Raw genomic sequence first — 18,851 nt, forward strand, 5'->3', positions numbered from 1 at the left:
GGCAAGCTCGTCAGGTGGGGCCGCACCTATTAGGGTGGATAAGCTTGAGGAGGTAATGGCTGTCGAACTTGAAAGGCAATTTGGTAAGCATTTTGAAAGGCAAGGGAAGGAGATGCTGGAGACCCTCAAAAAGTCAGTGGAAGACGCATTGGTTCCGATAAAGGAGGCATTGGAAAAGATCTCGGAGACATTGCGGGGGCATGGTGAGATGTTGAAGGGGATGGAGGAGACAGTGTCGGACATAGTGACCAGTTGGCCTTTTTGGTCACTGAGCTACAGAGGGTGGAGGACAGGATTTAAAAAAAAAAAAATTAGAGTACCCAGGACGGCATGTGGCGCAATGGTTAGCACTGGGACTGGCACTGGGACTCACTGATGCTCCGGGCGAAACCACAGGCGAATGAGCCAACGCGAGCGGTGATAGCATGCTTTCACGGCTATCAGACGAAGGAGAGGGTCCTGAAGTGGCCCAATGAGAATTGGGAGGTGTGGTGGGAAGGTAACAGTATTTAAATATACCAGAATGTCACAGCAGAATTGGCAAGGAGGCAGGTGGTCTTTAACAGGAGAAGTCAGCGCTTGTCAAGAGTGGTGTACCGGACTTCCGGGTGCGGCGATGACCAGCTGAGTCGCACGTTTCGGCAGCTCCCGGTGAAACGGACTTTTGGGCTCTTGATAGGAGCCCCAACGGCAATTTTGACGGCTAAAAACACTGTGCGGTAAACCAGAAGGGAATCCCCCCTGGATACGGATGAAAAAAGGAGGAGAAAGTGGCCGGATTGCAGTGGATCCTTTAGAACAGCGGCAAGGAAGGCAAGCAAAAACCAAGATGGCGTCGGAAGGTGGCAGTTTAACATGGGGCCCTGAACAACAAGAGTTCTTGAAATGCTGTGTGGAAGAGCACAAAAAGGAAATTAAGAAAGAGCTGTTGGCCCCGATACTACAGGCGATCAAAGGGCTAAAGGAGGAACAAAAGACCCAGGAGCGGGAGCTTCGGGTCGTGAAGGCAAAGGCAGCCGAGAATGAGGACGACATACAGGGCCTGGTGGTGAAGACGGAGATGCATGAGGCACATCAGAAACAATGTGTGGAAAGGTTGGAGGCACTGGAGAACAACGCAAGGAGGAACAACCTGAGGATTCTTGGTCTTCCTGAAGGTGCGGAGGGAGCGGACGTCGGGGCATATGTGAGCACGATGCTGCACTCGTTAATGGGAGCGGAGGCCCCGGCGGGTCCGTTGGAGGTGGAGGGAGCATACCGAGTGATGGCGCGAGGACCGAGAGCAGGAGAAATTCCCAGAGCCATAGTGGTGAGATTCCTCCGTTTTAAGGATAGAGAAATGGTCCTTAGATGGGCGAAGAAAACTCGGAGTAGTAAATGGGAGAACGCGGTGATCCGCGTTTATCAAGACTGGAGTGCGGAGGTGGCGAGAAGGAGGGCGAGCTTTAATCGGGCCAAGGCGGTGCTTCATAAAAAGAAGATAAAATTTGGAATGCTGCAACCGGCAAGACTGTGGGTCACATATCGAGAGAGGCACCTCTACTTTGAGACGGCGGATGAAGCGTGGACTTTTATTGTGGAAGAAAAACTGGAATGAGCGGGTTATTAAAAAGAACGTTTGAACAAAGTGGTGGGGCGAATGTGGGGGGCGAAGAGGGGGGTTAAAAAGGGGGGAAAGAGGAGTTTTATGTACTAATCCTGCGATGTGGTAACTTTTCTCTCTTCCACAGGTGGTGAAGGGGGGAGGAGGGGAGGTGGAGGAGATGGGGCGTTGGCCATTGGGGGCGGGGCCAAGGGAGAAGCGCGGGCTTGGTTCCCGCGCTATGATAATCATGGCGGGAATAGAGAAGCAGGAAGGAGGGGGCATCGCACGGTGCGAGCCGAGGTCACGGGGGGAAGCCGAGGTCGGCCAGAGTTTGCTGACTTCTGGGAGCAACATGGGGGGAGTAATTACGCTAGCGGGGGATCTAGCGGGGGGGGTGGAGGGGGGAATTACTGGGTTGCTGCTGCTGGGGAGAGGGGGGAGCTGGTATGGGAGGGGATGGGCGGGGGGGCACCGCCTGGGGGAGATACAGCTGCGTGGGAACCGGGTGAGGAGCTGGAAAAAAGGGATGGCTAATCGACAAGGGGGGGGTGGGGGGGGTAGGAAGCCCCCCAACCCGGCTGATCACGTGGAACGTGAGAGGGCTGAACGGGCCGATAAAGAGGGCACGGGTACTCGCACACCTTAAGAAACTTTAGGCAGATGTGGTTATGTTACAGGAAACGCACCTGAAACTGATAGACCAGGTTAGGCTACGCAAAGGATGGGTGGGGCAGGTGTTCCATTCGGGGCTAGATGCGAAAAACAGGGGGGTGGCTATATTAGTGGGGAAGCGGGTAATGTTCGAGGCAAAGACTATAGTGGCGGATAACGGGGGCAGATACGTGATGGTGAGTGGCAAACTACAGGGGGAGACGGTGGTTTTGGTAAACGTATATGCCCCGAACTGGGATGATGCCAATTTTATGAGGCGGATGCTAGGACGCATTCCGGACCTAGAGATGGGAAAGCTGATAATGGGGGGAGATTTTAATACGGTGTTGGAACCAGGGCTGGATAGGTCGAAGTCCAGGACTGGAAGGAGGCCGGCAGCAGCCAAGGTACTTAAAGATTTTATGGAGCAGATGGGAGGTGTAGACCCGTGGAGATTTAGCAGACCTAGGAGTAAGGAGTTCTCGTTTTTCTCCTATGTCCATAAAGTCTACTCGCGAATAGACTTTTTTGTGCTGGGAAGGGCGTTGATCCCGAAGGTGAGGGGAACGGAGTATACGGCTATAGCCATTTCGGATCACGCTCCACACTGGGTAGACTTGGAGATAGGGGAGGAAACAGGAGGGCGCCCACCCTGGAGAATGGACATGGGACTAATGGCAGATGAGGGGGTGTGTCTAAGGGTGAGGGGGTGCATTGAAAAGTACTTGGAACTCAATGATAATGGGGAGGTCCAGGTGGGAGTGGTCTGGGAGGCGCTGAAGACGGTGGTTAGAGGGGAGCTGATATCAATCAGGACACATAAAGGGAAGCAGGAGAGTAAGGAACGGGAGCGGTTGCTGCAAGAACTTTTGAGGGTGGACAGACAATATGCGGAAGCACCGGAGGAGGGACTGTACAGGGAAAGGCAAAGGCTACATGTAGAATTTGACTTGCTGACTACGGGCACTGCAGAGGCACAATGGAGGAAGGCACAGGGTGTACAGTACGAATATGGGGAGAAGGCGAGCAGGTTGCTGGCACACCAATTGAGGAAAAGGGGAGCAGCGAGGGAAATAGGGGGAGTGAGGGATGAGGAAGGAGAGATGGAGCGGGGAGCGGAGAGAGTGAATGGAGTGTTCAAGACATTTTATAAAAAATTATATGAAGCTCAATCCCCGGATGGGAGGGAGAGAATGATGGGCTTTTTGGATCGGCTGGAATTTCCCAAGGTGGAAGAGCAGGAAAGGGTGGGACTGGGAGCACAGATCGAGGTAGAAGAAGTGGTGAAAGGAATTAGGAGCATGCAGGCGGGAAAGGCCCCGGGACCGGATGGATTCCCAGTCGAATTCTATAGAAAATATGTGGACTTGCTCGCCCCGGTATTGACGAGGACCTTTAATGAGGCAAAGGAAAGGGGACAACTGCCCCCGACTATGTCTGAAGCAACGATATCGCTTCTCTTAAAGAAGGAAAAGGATCCTCTACAATGCGGGTCCTATAGACCTATTTCCCTCCTAAATGTAGATGCCAAGATCCTGGCCAAGGTAATGGCAATGAGAATAGAGGAATGTGTCCCGGGGGTGGTCCACGAGGACCAAACTGGGTTTGTGAAGGGGAGACAGCTGAACACGAATATACGGAGGCTGTTAGGGGTAATGATGATGCCCCCACCAGAGGGGGAAACGGAGATAGTAGTGGCGATGGATGCCGAGAAAGCATTTGATAGAGTGGAGTGGGATTATTTGTGGGAGGTGTTGAGGAGATTTGGTTTTGGAGAGGGGTATGTTAGATGGGTGCAGCTGTTGTATAGGGCCCCGATGGCGAGCGTGGTCACGAATGGACGGGGATCTGCATATTTTCGGCTCCATAGAGGGACAAGGCAGGGATGCCCTCTGTCCCCATTATTGTTTGCACTGGCGATTGAGCCCCTGGCGATAGCGTTGAGGGGTTCCAAGAAGTGGAGGGGAGTACTTAGAGGAGGAGAAGAACACCGGGTATCTTTGTATGCGGACGATTTGTTACTATATGTGGCAGACCCGGCGGAGGGGATGCCAGAAATAATGCAGATACTTGGGGAGTTTGGGGATTTTTCAGGGTATAAATTGAACATGGGGAAAAGTGAGTTGTTTGTGGTGCATCCAGGGGAGCAGAGTAGAGAAATAGAGGCCCTACCGTTGAGGAAGGTAACAGGGGACTTTCGTTACCTGGGGATCCAGATAGCCAAGAATTGGGGCACATTGCATAGGTTAAATTTAACGCGGTTGGTGGAACAAATGGAGGAGGATTTTAAGAGATGGGATATGGTATCCCTGTCACTGGCAGGGAGAGTGCAGGCGGTTAAGATGGTGGTCCCCCCGAGATTCCTCTTCGTGTTTCAGTGCCTCCCGGTGGTGATCACGAAGGCTTTTTTTAAAAGGATTGAAAAGAGCATCATGGGTTTTGTGTGGGCCGGGAAGACCCCGAGAGTGAGGAAGGGATTCTTACAGCGTAGCAGGGATAGGGGGGGGCTGGCACTACCGAGCCTAAGTGAGTATTATTGGGCCGCTAATATTTCAATGGTGAGTAAGTGGATGGGAGAGGAGGAGGGAGCGGCGTGGAAGAGATTAGAGAGGGCGTCCTGTAGGGGGACTAGCCTACAGGCTATGGTGACAGCCCCATTGCCGTTCTCACCGAGGAACTACACCACAAGCCCGGTGGTGGTGGCTACACTGAAGATTTGGGGACAGTGGAGACGGCATAGGGGAAAGACTGGAGCCTTGGGGGGGGGGGGGGGTCCCCGATAAGAAACAACCATAGGTTTGCCCCAGGGGGAATGGATGGGGGATATGGAATGTGGCAAAGAGCAGGAATAACGCAACTGAAAGATCTGTTTGTGGATGGGAAGTTCGCGAGTCTGGGAGCGCTGACCGAGAAATATGGGTTGCCCCAAGGGAATGCATTCAGGTATATGCAACTGAGGGCTTTTGCGAGGCAACAGGTGAGGGAATTCCCGCAGCTCCCGACACAAGAGGTGCAGGACAGAGTGATCTCAAAGACATGGGTGGGGGATGGTAAGGTGTCAGATATATATAGGGAAATGAGGGACGAAGGGGAGACTATGGTAGATGAACTAAAAGGGAAATGGGAAGAAGAGCTGGGGGAGGAGATCGAGGAGGGGCTGTGGGCAGATGCCCTAAGCAGGGTAAACTCGTCGTCCTCGTGTGCCAGGCTAAGCCTGATTCAGTTTAAGGTATTACACAGGGCGCATATGACTGGAGCACGGCTCAGTAAATTTTTTGGGGTGGAGGATAGGTGTGCGAGGTGCTCGAGAAGCCCAGCGAATCATACCCATATGTTTTGGTCATGCCCGGCACTACAGGGGTTTTGGAGGGGGGTGACAAAGGTGCTTTCAAAAGTAGTGGGGGTCCGGGTCGAACCAAGCTGGGGGTTGGCTATATTTGGGGTTGCACAAGAGCCGGGAGTGCAGGAGGCGAGAGAGGCCGATGTTTTGGCCTTTGCGTCCCTAGTAGCCTGGCGCAGGATATTGCTAATGTGGAAAGAAGCCAAGCCCCCGGGGGTGGAGACCTGGATAAATGACATGGCGGGGTTTATAAAGCTAGAGCGGATTAAGTTCGTTCTAAGGGGGTCGGCTCAAGGGTTCACCAGGCGGTGGCAACCATTCGTCGAATACCTCGCAGAAAGATAGATGGAATGGAAAAAGAAGGCAGCAGCAGCAGCCCAGGATCGGCGGGGGGGTGGGGGGGGGAGGAGGAACCAGAAGGACTCTCAGGGTTGTTAATATATACTGTATAATATGTATAGGTCGTTGCTACAGATAATTATATATTGGACTGTTAAATTATATTTTTGGAGCGTGTTACTTGTGATAAGGCAGTTGCCAATTAGGGTTAGTTTTCATTTTTGTTATTTATTATTTATTCATTTTTTTGTTTGTAAAATAGGTCATTGTTATTTGTGTTGTTATAATATTGTGTAAAGGATGCACAATGTACTGTGTTGGTTGACCAAAAATTTTCAATAAAATTTTTTTTTTTTTTTTTTTTTTTAAAGAGTGGTGTACCCGACGAGTCTAAGGGTTGCGCATAATGCCAAAGACCATGGGCGCGATTCTCCACTCCTGCGCCGAAGTGCCCACGCCGTCGTGAATACCGTTGAGGTTCACGACGGCGCAAAACGGCCCCGATCCCAACCGATTCAGGGCCCGAAAATGGGCTAGGATCGGGGGGGGCGTGTCGCGAAGGCCGCGTCGTCACCGTGCGACGCCCGAATGACGCGGCGCTGCGTCATAAATGGCGCGATCCGCGCACAGAGGACCCGGAGGAGAAGAGAGGAAATGGCTGAGCGCCGAAGAGCCGCACCGAGGTTCCGGGACACGGACCTGGACACCCTGGTGGATGAGGTGGAACAAAGAACTGACACCCTCTGCCCAAGACGTGGGCATCGCCAGCCATCCAGCGCGGTGAGGCGCGGCTGGCGGGAGGTGGGCACCACAGTCAGTGTTGTGGGGCAGACCCCCCGGGCAGGGGAGCAGTGCCGCAAAAAGCTGCACGACCTCACCCAGGCTGCCAGGGTAAGTGCTATGAGGGTGCCCCCAGCCCCCCCCCCCCCCCCCCACCCGGCGCGGGGGAGGGGGGGGTGTCAGGGGGGTTGGGAGTGTTGGGGGGGATTGGGGCATCAGGGGGGGTTGGGGGGGATTGGGGCATCAGGAGCGGTGGTGGGGCGGAGGTCAGGGGGGTTGGGAGTGTTGGGGGGGATTGGGGCATCAGGGGGGGTTGGGGGGGATTGGGGCATCAGGAGCGGTGGTGGGGCGGAGGTCAGGGGGGTTGGGAGTGTTGGGGGGGATTGGGGCATCAGGGGCGGTGTTGGGGGGGCGGTCAGGGGGGGTTGGGAGTGTTGGGGGGGATTGGTGCATCAGGGGCGGTGGTGGTGGGGGGTTGGGGGGGGTGTCACGGTGCCCAACTATCTACTCGACCCACATGAGCCCCGGGACCCCCCTGGAGCGAAGCCATGGCGTGCTGTCTCCTGAACCAGCAACAATGTTGTCTATATCTGCATGCCCTGATGATACCCGCCTAATAGTGATGCTTTATCCAACCCCCCCCCCAGGACAAGACAGTGCACAACCAGTGTGAGCGCATGAGAACCGGAGGGGGTTCTCCTGTCTTGCACCCCCTAACCGTTCACGAGCAGAGGGCCCTGGGCCTCGCTGGGGGATCCGCCACCCGGGAGGTCGCGCCATGCCAGGTCGGAGGCGCAGAAGCAAGTGAGAGAACCCTGCATGTCCTCCCCACCCCAACCCGCCATCGCCCCCCTCACACTCTGGCCACTGCACCCCAGATCCCATCCCCCCCTCACACTCTGGCCACTGCACCCTCGATCCCATCCTCCCTCACACTCTGGCCATTGCACCCCCGATCACCTCCCCCCTCACACTGTGCACCCACCACCACCATACACCTGGGCCACCGTGTCTAACGAACCCCAAATCTTTATGTTCCCCAGGGCCACCCGCCGAGCCTTCAGGGACATCTCGCCCAGGAAACAGCGCAACATCGCCAACCGCAACTGCACCCAGGGACGCACGGCAGAGGTTGGCAGTCGGTCGGACAGGAGGGCAGACCCCTCAGTCTGGGACGCAGGACCGGGACGCTCAGACCACGAGACAGACATTAGTGAGGGGCACAGGGTGGACAGTCATGTCGAAGCGCACATCACGGCCACACTGCCGCTGGATCCACCTGGAGGTCAAGACGACATGGCCCGCATGGAGCTTGCGCCGGGCCATGAGGAGGACCAGTACACACCAGACTTCTGGACGGATGATGACCTTGAGCTTGCGGCACTGCTGTCTCCCACACCGTTCACCATCGCAGAGACACTCACCTCGGTTGGGCATATGAGTGATGAGGCTCCCGGGTCACTGTCTGGTGCGCACCCCACAGCCGAGCCGGTACAGCAGGTGGAGTTTGGAGCAGCCGAGGGGCTGGACGGTCGGAGGGCAGCCCAGGCTCAGCAACCAGCTGCCACCAAGACGGTTCCCGGGTTCCTGGATGTAATTGACCCACCCGGACAACTGATGCATGTGGACACCCAGGGACTGAGTAACGGGATGAGGGCCATCTTCCAGGACCTGCACACGCAGCTGGAGGAGTCTATCTGCGTCCAGGAGCAGGGAGTGGTGCCGCTCATCGCAGCCACCCAGGCCGACACCGAACGGGTAGCGTCCGCGGTGGAGGCAATGGGTGAAAGGGTTTCGGCCATGGGTCAGGTTCTGCAAGGCGTTGGGCTTACCGTGCACGCGTCATCCATGGCCCAGGAGAGGGCTGCCCTCTCACAGGCAGCCATCTCACAAAGCCAACAGGACATTGCCACCGCTCTCGGTGCCCTGGCTGAGTCTCACCATGCCATGGCCCGGTCCCAGCAAGCGATGGCACAGTCCCAGCAGTCGGTCGCGGAGAGTATTGACCGCCTGGCGCACGTGATGGATGGCGTCGCGCACTCACAGGTCGAGATCACACAGACCTTGGCAGGAATGTGGCACTCCCTGGGCTCCGTCTCGGCGAACATTCGGACCATGGTCGATACCGCTGCAGGCCTCCAGGTCTGGCAGCGCCAGGTGTCGGTGTGCGACGGGGCATGTCTCCGAGCGCATCTCCCTCCCACAGTGAGGTCCGGGGGCCACTGGGCTCCCCGAGGGAGGAGGAAGTTCTGGGGCCCGTCCCGGTAGCTCCATCAAGGGACGTCCCAGTACACTCTGCCTTCCCACGTTCCGTCCCTGGCGCATCTGGTGGGGAGCGGGCAGGTCAGGGTGGCACCACGCCATCCAACACGCCCGCCGAGCAGCCTGGCCCATCAAGCCGGGCCGCCCCAGGAAACGTGTGCTGACGGGGAGCCATGTCGCAGGGCGTGATTCTCAGCATTCCGCCTCCACTCCTGCTGTACCATCTGGGAACACACCTAGACGTAGTGGTAGAACCCGTAAGGCACAGACGATAGGCACGTAAGAAGTTGGCACGGGTGCAGGGCACAGTCTAGTTGCAGTGGGTAGGGCACCTATGGTAACCACACGAATAAATTCACTGTTAAATTTGACTTGTAAGACTGTGTGCTATGTCCGGTGCCAGGGGGCTCGTGAGGGTGCCCGATTGGAGTAGTGGTATACGAGCCGTTCAAGATCTGTTCCGGGTGTGCTGACCCTTTTCCCCCCTGCCTCCCATAATCGGACACCGTTGTCCTCGGTACACCGACGCCAGCCACCCCACGGGCATGTGGTGAAATATCCGTCACAAAGGCTGTGACCACCGGAGTGCATGGATCAGTTATAGCCATGAGTCAGACCTCGGCTGGTGAATCTGAGCACACAACTCATCGCAGAGCGGGCTGTCATCATTCAACATGGCACTGTTCACACCCGCTTACCGAGTCATCAATGTTGTGCAATCCCGTAGTGCCGCAGTGGTAAGGTGATGTGGAATTGTTGCCGTGAATGGGGGGGGGGGTGCTGTGTGGTGCCCGTGTGCAGGAGTGACGGTGCAAGTGGCAGTGTTCTGCGGATCCCACTCCCACAGTGCGTGAACCGTGCGGCCACCAACACGTCGCGTGCCCACTGTCCGCGGCAGTGCCGTCGCGCAGCCTCCTGGATGTAACGAGCAGCCGGGCAGTGCCTGTGTCCTGCGCCCCTCCCCCACCCTGATGCGCCCCACCATCCTCATCCTCGGCATCCTCCTCTTCCCCATCCCCCTCGTTTGCGTTGGCTCCGGTGCCGTCGGGTCCTCCCTCCGACTCCTCCACCAGGTCATCTCCCCTCTGCATGGCAATGTTGTGCAGCGCATTGCAGACCACAACCATGCGACCGTCCCTGTCGGGTTGGTACTGCAGGGCCCCTCCTGATCGGTCCAGGCATCTGAAGCGCATCTTCAGCAGCCCGAAGCACCGCTCCACCACACCCCTGGTTGCTGCATGTGCCTCGTTGTATAGGCTCTCCGCGTTGGTGTGAGACCTCCGTATTGGCGTCAGCAGCCATGACCTCAACGGATAGCCCTTGTCGCCCAGCAACCAGCCCCTCAGCCGGGGGGGGGCATCCATCGAACATTGCGGGGATGAACGGCTGTGCCAGAATGTAGGCGTCATGCACACTGCCGGGGTACTTTGCACACACGTGCATGATCGTCATGTGGGGGTCGCACACCACCTGAATGGTCATGGAGTATGCGCCCTTTCTGTTCATGAATACTTCCCTGTTGTCTACAGGTGGGCGCATGGGGACGTGCACACCATCGATGACACCCTGGACCATCGGTATCCCGGCCACCATGGCGAATCCACGTTCCCGTGCTTCCTGTTGTGCTCGGTCCTCAGGGAATTGAATATACCTGTCTGCGATGGCGTACAGGGCGTCGGTGACGGCCCTGATGCACATGTGGACCGATGCCAATGAAATGAAAATGAAATGAAAATTGCTTATTGCCACAAGTCGGCTTCAAATGAAGTTACTGTGAAAAGCCCCTAGTCGCCACATTCCAGCGCCTGTTCGGGGAGGCTGTTACGGGAATTGAACCGTGCTGCTGGCCTGCCTTGGTCTGCTTTCAAGGCCAGCGATTTAGCCCTGCGCTAAACAGCCCCTGAGATCCAGGATAGGTCCCCGCTCGGCGCCTGGAAGGAACCGGTAGCATAAAAGTTTAGGGCCGCCGGCACCTTGACGGAGACTGGTATCGCGTGTCCTCCTCCCATTCCACGTGTTGCGAGGTGCGCCACGAGCTGGCATATATGTGCGACCGTCTCCATGCTGAACCGTAGTCTCCTGCATGTGATGTCCGTTAGGGCCTCGAACGACATTCTGTCACGGTACACCCTCGGCCTTGCTGGACGCCTGTGGCGCCCTGGCACCACCATCAGTGGATCCTCCTGCTCCTCCTCCTCCTCCTGCTCCCCCCCTCCTCCTGCTCCTGCCCAAGCACTTCCTCTGCATTCCTCGCCGTCTGGCGGTCAATGTTCCCCATGGCATCCCCCTGTACATTCGGGTCCTGAGCGCCTGCGGCCTGCGCGTCGACGACGGGCCACTCCGCGGCCATCCCCTCTGCTTCACCGGCAACCGCTGCATCTGCAGCCACTGTGGGCCGCCCGACTCTATGCTGCCGGATGGCAAACTCCAGGGCTGCGGCGCCAACCACGGCAGTGAACATCGCTGTCTGGTTGGCATACATGGTGACCTGCAGGAGGGTGGTGGGGGGCAGAGAAACGACATGTTACACCAAGGTAGTTCCACACCTCGCCAGCCGGGTTACCTGGGATCCCCGTGTGTCCTGGTGGCCGGGTCGCGCTGCAGATACGCAGCCAGCCTAACACCTGGTCACTGTCTGCACCCAACGGTCAGCTCACACCGTCCTCCTCACCAGTGTGCCGCTCGCCTGTCCCATCAGCCACACGCAACCTGCGGCCGTGTCCTCGCCACCGTCCTGCCATATCAGGGCAGCTGACATGTGGCATCCGCGGGTGGACGATACCATCCACACTCTCCCTCACCCCCCCCTCCCACCTGCACGCCGCTCCCTCATCCCCCCTCCCACCTGCACACTCTCCCTCACCCCCCCCCCCACCTGCACACTCTCCCTCATCCCCCCCTCCCACCTGCACACTCTCCCTCACCCCCCCTCCCACCTGCACACTCTCCCTCATCCCCCCTCCCACCTGCACACTCTCCCTCACCCCCCCTCCCACCTGCACACACTCCCTCACCCCCCCTCCCACCTGCACACTCTCCCTCATCCCCCCTCCCACCTGCACACTCTCCCTCAACCCTCCTCCCACCTGCACACTCTCTCTCATCCCCCCCTCCCACCTGCACACTCTCCCTCACCACCCCTCCCACCTGCACACACTCCCACACACCCCTCCCACCTGCACACTCTCCCTCATCCCCCCTCCCACCTGCACACTCTCCCTCACCCCCCCTCCCACCTGCACACTCTCCCTCATCCCCCCCTCCCACCTGCACACTCTCCCTCATCCCCCCCCTCCCACCTGCACACTCTCCCTCACCCCCCCTCCCACCTGCACACTCTCCCTCATCCCCCCTCCCACCTGCACACTCTCCCTCACCCCCCCTCCCACCTGCACACACTCCCTCACCCCCCCTCCCACCTGCACACTCTCCCTCATCCCCCCTCCCACCTGCACACTCTCCCTCAACCCTCCTCCCACCTGCACACTCTCTCTCATCCCCCCCTCCCACCTGCACACTCTCCCTCACCACCCCTCCCACCTGCACACACTCCCACACACCCCTCCCACCTGCACACTCTCCCTCATCCCCCCTCCCACCTGCACACTCTCCCTCACCCCCCCCCTCCCACCTGCACACTCTCCCTCATCCCCCCCTCCCACCTGCACACTCTCCCTCACCCCCCCATCCCACCTGCACACTCTCCCTCATCCCCCCTCCCACCTGCACACTCTCCCTCACCCCCCTCCCACCTGCACACTCTCCCTCACCCCCCCTCCCACCTGCACACACTCCCTCACCCCCCTCCCACCTGCACACTCTCCCTCATCCCCCCTCCCACCTGCACACTCTCCCTCAACCCTCCTCCCACCTGCACACTCTCTCTCATCCCCCCCTCCCACCTGCACACTCTCCCTCACCCCCCCTCCCACCTGCACACACTCCCACACACCCCTCCCACCTGCACACTCTCCCTCATCCCCCCTCCCACCTGCACACTCTCCCTCAACCCCCCTCCCACCCGCACACTCACCCTCACCCCCCTCCCACCTGCACACTCTCCCTCATCCCCCCTCCCACCTGCACACTCTCCCTCATTCCCCCTCCCACCTGCACACTCTCCCTCAACCCCCCTCCCACCTGCATACTCTCTCTCATCCCCCCTCCCACCTGCACACTCTCCCGCCCCCCCCCTCCCACCTGCACACTCTCCCGCCCCCCCCCTCCCACCTGCACACTCTCCCTCATCCCCCCCCTCCCACCTGCACACTCTCCCTCAACCCCCCTCCCACCTGCACACTCTTTCATCCCCCCCTCCCACCTGCACACTCTCCCTCACCACCCCTCCCACCTGCACACAGTCCCACACACCCCTCCCACCTGCACACTCTCCCTCATCCCCCCTCCCACCTGCACACTCTCCCTCACCCCCCCTCCCACCTGCACACTCTCCCTCATCCCCCCCTCCCACCTGCACACTCTCCCTCACCCCCCCATCCCACCTGCACACTCTCCCTCATCCCCCCTCCCACCTGCACACTCTCCCTCACCCCCCTCCCACCTGCACACTCTCCCTCACCCCCCCTCCCACCTGCACACACTCCCTCACCCCCCTCCCACCTGCACACTCTCCCTCATCCCCCCTCCCACCTGCACACTCTCCCTCAACCCTCCTCCCACCTGCACACTCTCTCTCATCCCCCCCTCCCACCTGCACACTCTCCCTCACCCCCCCTCCCACCTGCACACACTCCCACACACCCCTCCCACCTGCACACTCTCCCTCATCCTCCCTCCCACCTGCACACTCTCCCTCAACCCCCCTCCCACCTGCACACTCACCCTCACCCCCCTCCCACCTGCACACTCTCCCTCATCCCCCCTCCCACCTGCACACTCTCCCTCATTCCCCCTCCCACCTGCACACTCTCCCTCAACCCCCCTCCCACCTGCATACTCTCTCTCATCCCCCCTCCCACCTGCACACTCTCCCGCCCCACCCCCTCCCACCTGCACACTCTCCCGCCCCCCCCCTCCCACCTGCACACTCTCCCTCATCCCCCCCCTCCCACCTGCACACTCTCCCTCAACCCCCCTCCCACCTGCACACTCTTTCATCCCCCCCTCCCACCTGCACACTCTCCCTCAACCCCCCTCCCACCTGCACACTCTCCCCCCCCTCCCACCTGCACACACTCCCACACCCCACCTCCCACCTGCACACTCTCCCACACCCCACCTCCCACCTGCTCACTCTCCGTCACCCCCCTCCCACATGCACACTCTCCCTCACCCCCCTCCCACCTGCACACTCTCCCCACCCCCCTCCCACCTGCACACTCTCCCTCACCCCCCTCCCACCTGCACACTCTCCCTCACCCCCCTCCCACCTGCACACTCTCCCTCACCTCCCCCTCCCACCTGCACACTCTCCCACACACCCCCTCCCACCTGCACATTCTTCCCCCCCTCCCACCTGCACACTCTCCCTCATCCCCCCCTCACCTGCACACTCTCCCTCAACCCCCCCTCACCTGCACACTCTCCCTCAACCCCCCCTCCCACCTGCACACTCTCCCACACCCCACCTGCACACTCTCCTTCATCCCCCTCCCACCTGCGCACTCTCCCTCATCCCCCCCTCCCACCTGCACACTCTCCCTCACCCCCCTCCCACCTGCACACTCTCCCTCATCCCCCCCCTCCCACCTGCACACTCTCCCACATCCCCCCCTCCCACCTGCACACTCTCCCACAGCCCCCCCCCACCTGCACTCTCCCACACCCCACCTCCCACCTGCACACTCTCCCTCATCCCCCCTCCCACCTGCGCACTCTCCCTCATCCCCCCCTCCCACCTGCACACTTTCCCTCATCTCCCCCCCCCCTCCCACCTGCGCACTCTCCCTCATCCCCCCCTCCCACCTGCGCACTCTCCCTCACCCCCCTCCCACTTGCACACTCTCCCTCACCCCCCCTCCCACCTGCACACTTTCCCCCATCCCCCCCTCCCACCTACGCACTCTCCCTCATCCCCCCCTCCCACCTGCGCACTCTCCCTCATTCCCCCCCTCCCACCTGCACACTCTCCCTCACCCCCCCCCCCCCCCCCTCCCACCTGCACACTCTCCCTCATCCCCCCCTCCCACCTGCACACTCTCCCACACCCCCCCTTTGGCCGCAGTCTTCTCGGGTAAACCGACCCGGTCTCCAGGAGCTGCGGAACAGTCCGCTCACTGCCTCCCTATCAGCGTTAGCCAGCACGACTGGCTGATGACTTTGAAAAGCAGGTTTGAATGGCGACGGCGTGAACTGGGGTCACGCCGTCGGGACTTCGGCCCATCCGGTCCTGAGAATAGCAGGGGTGCCGGAGAATCGCCATTTTGGGTGTCTCGGGCGATTCACCGGCCTGCGGCCCGCGGAACTCGACGGGGCCGTTGCCGCCGCTTGGGAGAATCGCGGGAGGGCGTCGGACCGGCGTCGCGGGAAATTTTGGCGGCCCAGGCGATTCTCCCAACCGGCGCGGGAGTGGGGAATCGCACCCCATTTCTTTGAGATGGCGGAGGAAGCAGCGGCTTTTATTAAAGTTCAAGAACTCGGACCTAACTGAGGGGTTTTGAATGGGACTTTGCTGATGGTTCGGACAGGTTTGTATGGGGAAATGTGCGTATTTTCTTATTTTTCCTTTGTTCCCCATCTCCCTTTTTCTTTTTTTTATAGAGGTGTTAATTGAAATCTGTACTTTTTTTTTTTCTTTTTTGTGTTTTCTCTTTCAGTGGGTGTTTGTAGTTTGGAGGGAATATTTGGCTTGGGGGAGGAGGAAGGGTGTTGGGCAAATTCAGGGTTGAAGGAGGGGGCGTGGGAGCTTTGGTCCTTGTGTATAGTGGTTTGGGTTCTTTTTTTTTTCTTTGATGGTTTACTTTCACAAGTCCCGAAAGATGTTCTGTTAGGTGAATTGGAGATTCTGAATTCTCCCGCTGGTACCTGAACAGACGCTGGAATGTGGCGACTAGGGGCTTTTCACAGTAACTTCATTGCAGTATTAATGTAAGCCTACTTGTGACAACAAAGATTATTAAGATTATCATTTTATGATACAGGCTCTGGTGGGGGGTGGATACCTTGCTAGCAGGCTGAGGTTGACTAGTGAATGGGAGCGAGGTGGGGGGAGGGGCTGCGGCATGCTAGACCTGTTTAGCAGGTTTTCATGAGGCTAGAAAGTGTGAAAGGTGGGGGAAAGGGATGGAGAAGAGAGTTGGTGCGAGAAGAAGTTGCTGGGGGTTTCTGGGACGGGGAGGGGGGAGAGTGCAGGTGGAGTCCGATTTCCTTATTAAATGGGGATGCCAGGATTTTGGCCAAGGTTTTAATGCTGAGGTTGGAAAAGTGTCTCCCTCAGGTTAATGGGAGGATCAGACAAGGTTTGTGAAGGGTAGGTGTTTGGCGTCTAATGTGAGGCGGCTTTTAAACGTGGCATTGTCCCTGGCAGAAGGTAGAGAGCAGGAGGTTATTGTGGCGTTGGATGCCGAGAAGGGGTAGAATGGGGATATTTGTTTGCAGTGTTGGAGCACTTTGGGATAGGGCCTAAATTTGTGTTGTGGGTTTGGTTGTTAGACAAGGTACCTAAGGCTAGTGTCTTTACAAATAATGTGAGTTTGAGGTACATTCAGCTGTACAGGAGAATAAGGCAGGGGTGTCCTATGTACCCCCCTCTTATTTGCATTCGCGATTGAACCTTTGGCCATTGTCCTGACAGTAGGTGGAGAGGCATAATTTGGCAGGGGGTTGCTGGAACACAGGGTGTCCTTGCACGCTGGTAGTCTTCTTTTGTACGTGAAGTATCCGATCCCCACAATGGGTGATATCACGGTGCTGCTGAAGCGTTTTGGGGCTTTTTCAGCTATACGTTGAATTGGGAAAAGAGTGAGTGTTTCCCGGTCACTCCGCCAGGGAGGGGAGTCAATTTGGGGACATTGCTGTTCTATTTAATGGGTTCACATTTTAGATATCTGGGGTGCAGGTAGCTCAGGATTGGTCCAGACTTCAGAAGTTGAATTTCACGAGCCTGGTGTGTAGGGTTTAGGCGGACTTGCAGAGTAGAATAGTCTTCCCCTGTCCTTGGCCAGCAGAATTCAGTCGTAAAGATGAATGTTTTGCCACAGTTGCTGTTCCTGGTGTTTACTGGTCTTTCTGCCAATAAAATTTTTGACGAGTGGAGAGATCGATTTTGTCCATTATTTGGGTGGGCAATTTGACTAGTATTCGGAAGACGGTCCTTCAGAAGAACCGGCAGTCAGGGGGCTTGGTGTTGCCGAGCCTGATATATTATTACTGGGCAATGAATGCTGAGAAGGTGCTAGGGTGGTGTGGGCATCCTGAGGCAGTATGGGTGCGGATGGAGTTGGGTTTGAGTCGGGATTAAGGGCATTAGTGACAGCCTCACTGCCATTTGCTCCGGGGAACCATTCAACGAATCCGGTGGTGGTCTCCACACTGAAGATACGGAGACAATTTTGTCAGCACTTCGAATTGGGAATGATATCGAAGCTGGCGCCAATTTGTGTGAACCATATCTTTGAGCTGGCGAGGTTGGATGCCAGGTTCAGGGGATGGGAGGAGAAGAGGGCGGAAGGGATTAGGGATTTGATTTTGGAAGGGCGGTTTGCGACCTTGGGGGAGTTGTCGAAGAAATTTGAGCTTTCACAGGCGGATACATTTAGGTATCTACAGGCTTGCAATTTCGCAAAAAAGATCCTTCCGACATTCCCAGTGGTGCCGCCATCCTCGTTGTTGGAGAGGGTTTTGTCGCTGGCAGGGATGGAGGAATGGAGTACCTTCGGGATTTATAGCAGGATTGACAGAAGATGCAGTGTCTGTGGAGGGGATTAAGGCTAAGTGGGAGGAGGAGTTGTAATTGGAGCTGAAGGATGGGGGTGTGGTGAGAGGCTTTGTGTAGGGCCAATGCAATGCCGTCACGTGCAAGATTAGGGTTGATACAGTTGAAGGTTGTGCATTGGACCCATTTGACCAATTCTAGGATGAGCAGGTTATTTGTGAGAGTGGAAATGAGTATGAGCATTGTGGGAGGGGCCCAGCAAATCATGTATACATGTTCTGGTCATGTCCTAAGATTGTGGGGTTCTGGATCTCCATTAGCACCCTGTCAGCAATTCTACAAATTGAACTCCAGACCTGTCCCCTCGGGGCCATATTTGGGGTGTCAGACCTGATGGAGCAGCAGACTGGGGCTGGGCCGATATTCTAACCTTCGCCTAGCTGATTGCTCGAAGGCGGATGCTGATGGGATGGAGCTCAACTTCTCCACCCAGTGCCTCAGTATGGCTGAGGGAAAACGTATGGAGTTTTTATATCTCGAGAAAGTTAAGTACACCATGAGGGGTGCAATCGAGGGGTTCTACTGGAGATGGCAGCCATTTATTCTCTACTTTAACGAGCTGGTCACCATTAGTTGCTGGGGGGAGGGAAAGGGGGGTCAGGGGCCTTTTTGTTCAGGAGGGAGGTTTTTGGGGTATTTTTATTCTTATGTATAAAATTGATAAATGTGAATTAAAAAAAACATTTTAAATGCAAGGGGTGCAATTCAGCGGACTAAAGTTAAAGCAGAGAAAGACCCCACTATTAAATGGCACTTGTCCTTTCTTTTTGGCGAGAAACTCCCTGTCAAGGTCAATCTTTTAAGTAATATAATAATCTTTATTGTCACAAGTAGGCTTACATTAACACTGCAATGAAGTTACTGTGAAAAAACCCTAGTTGCCACATTCCGTCGCCTGTTCGGGTACACAGTAGGAGAATTCAGAATGTCCAAATTACCTAACAGCACGTCTTTTGGGACTTGTGCGAGGAAACCGGAGCACCTGGAGGAAACCCACGTAG

General features: G+C 57.3%; 1 protein-coding gene across 2 annotated transcripts in view; it reads left to right on the top strand.

Annotated features, from left to right (window-relative positions):
• Positions 1-18,851, top strand: part of lactb2 (lactamase, beta 2) — a 108,184-nt gene that overhangs the window by 74,777 nt on the left and 14,556 nt on the right. The window lies entirely within an intron of this gene.

The sequence above is a fragment of the Scyliorhinus torazame genome, chromosome 11, assembly GCF_047496885.1.
Source record: "Scyliorhinus torazame isolate Kashiwa2021f chromosome 11, sScyTor2.1, whole genome shotgun sequence".
In the NCBI taxonomy this organism is placed as follows: domain Eukaryota; kingdom Metazoa; phylum Chordata; class Chondrichthyes; order Carcharhiniformes; family Scyliorhinidae; genus Scyliorhinus; species Scyliorhinus torazame.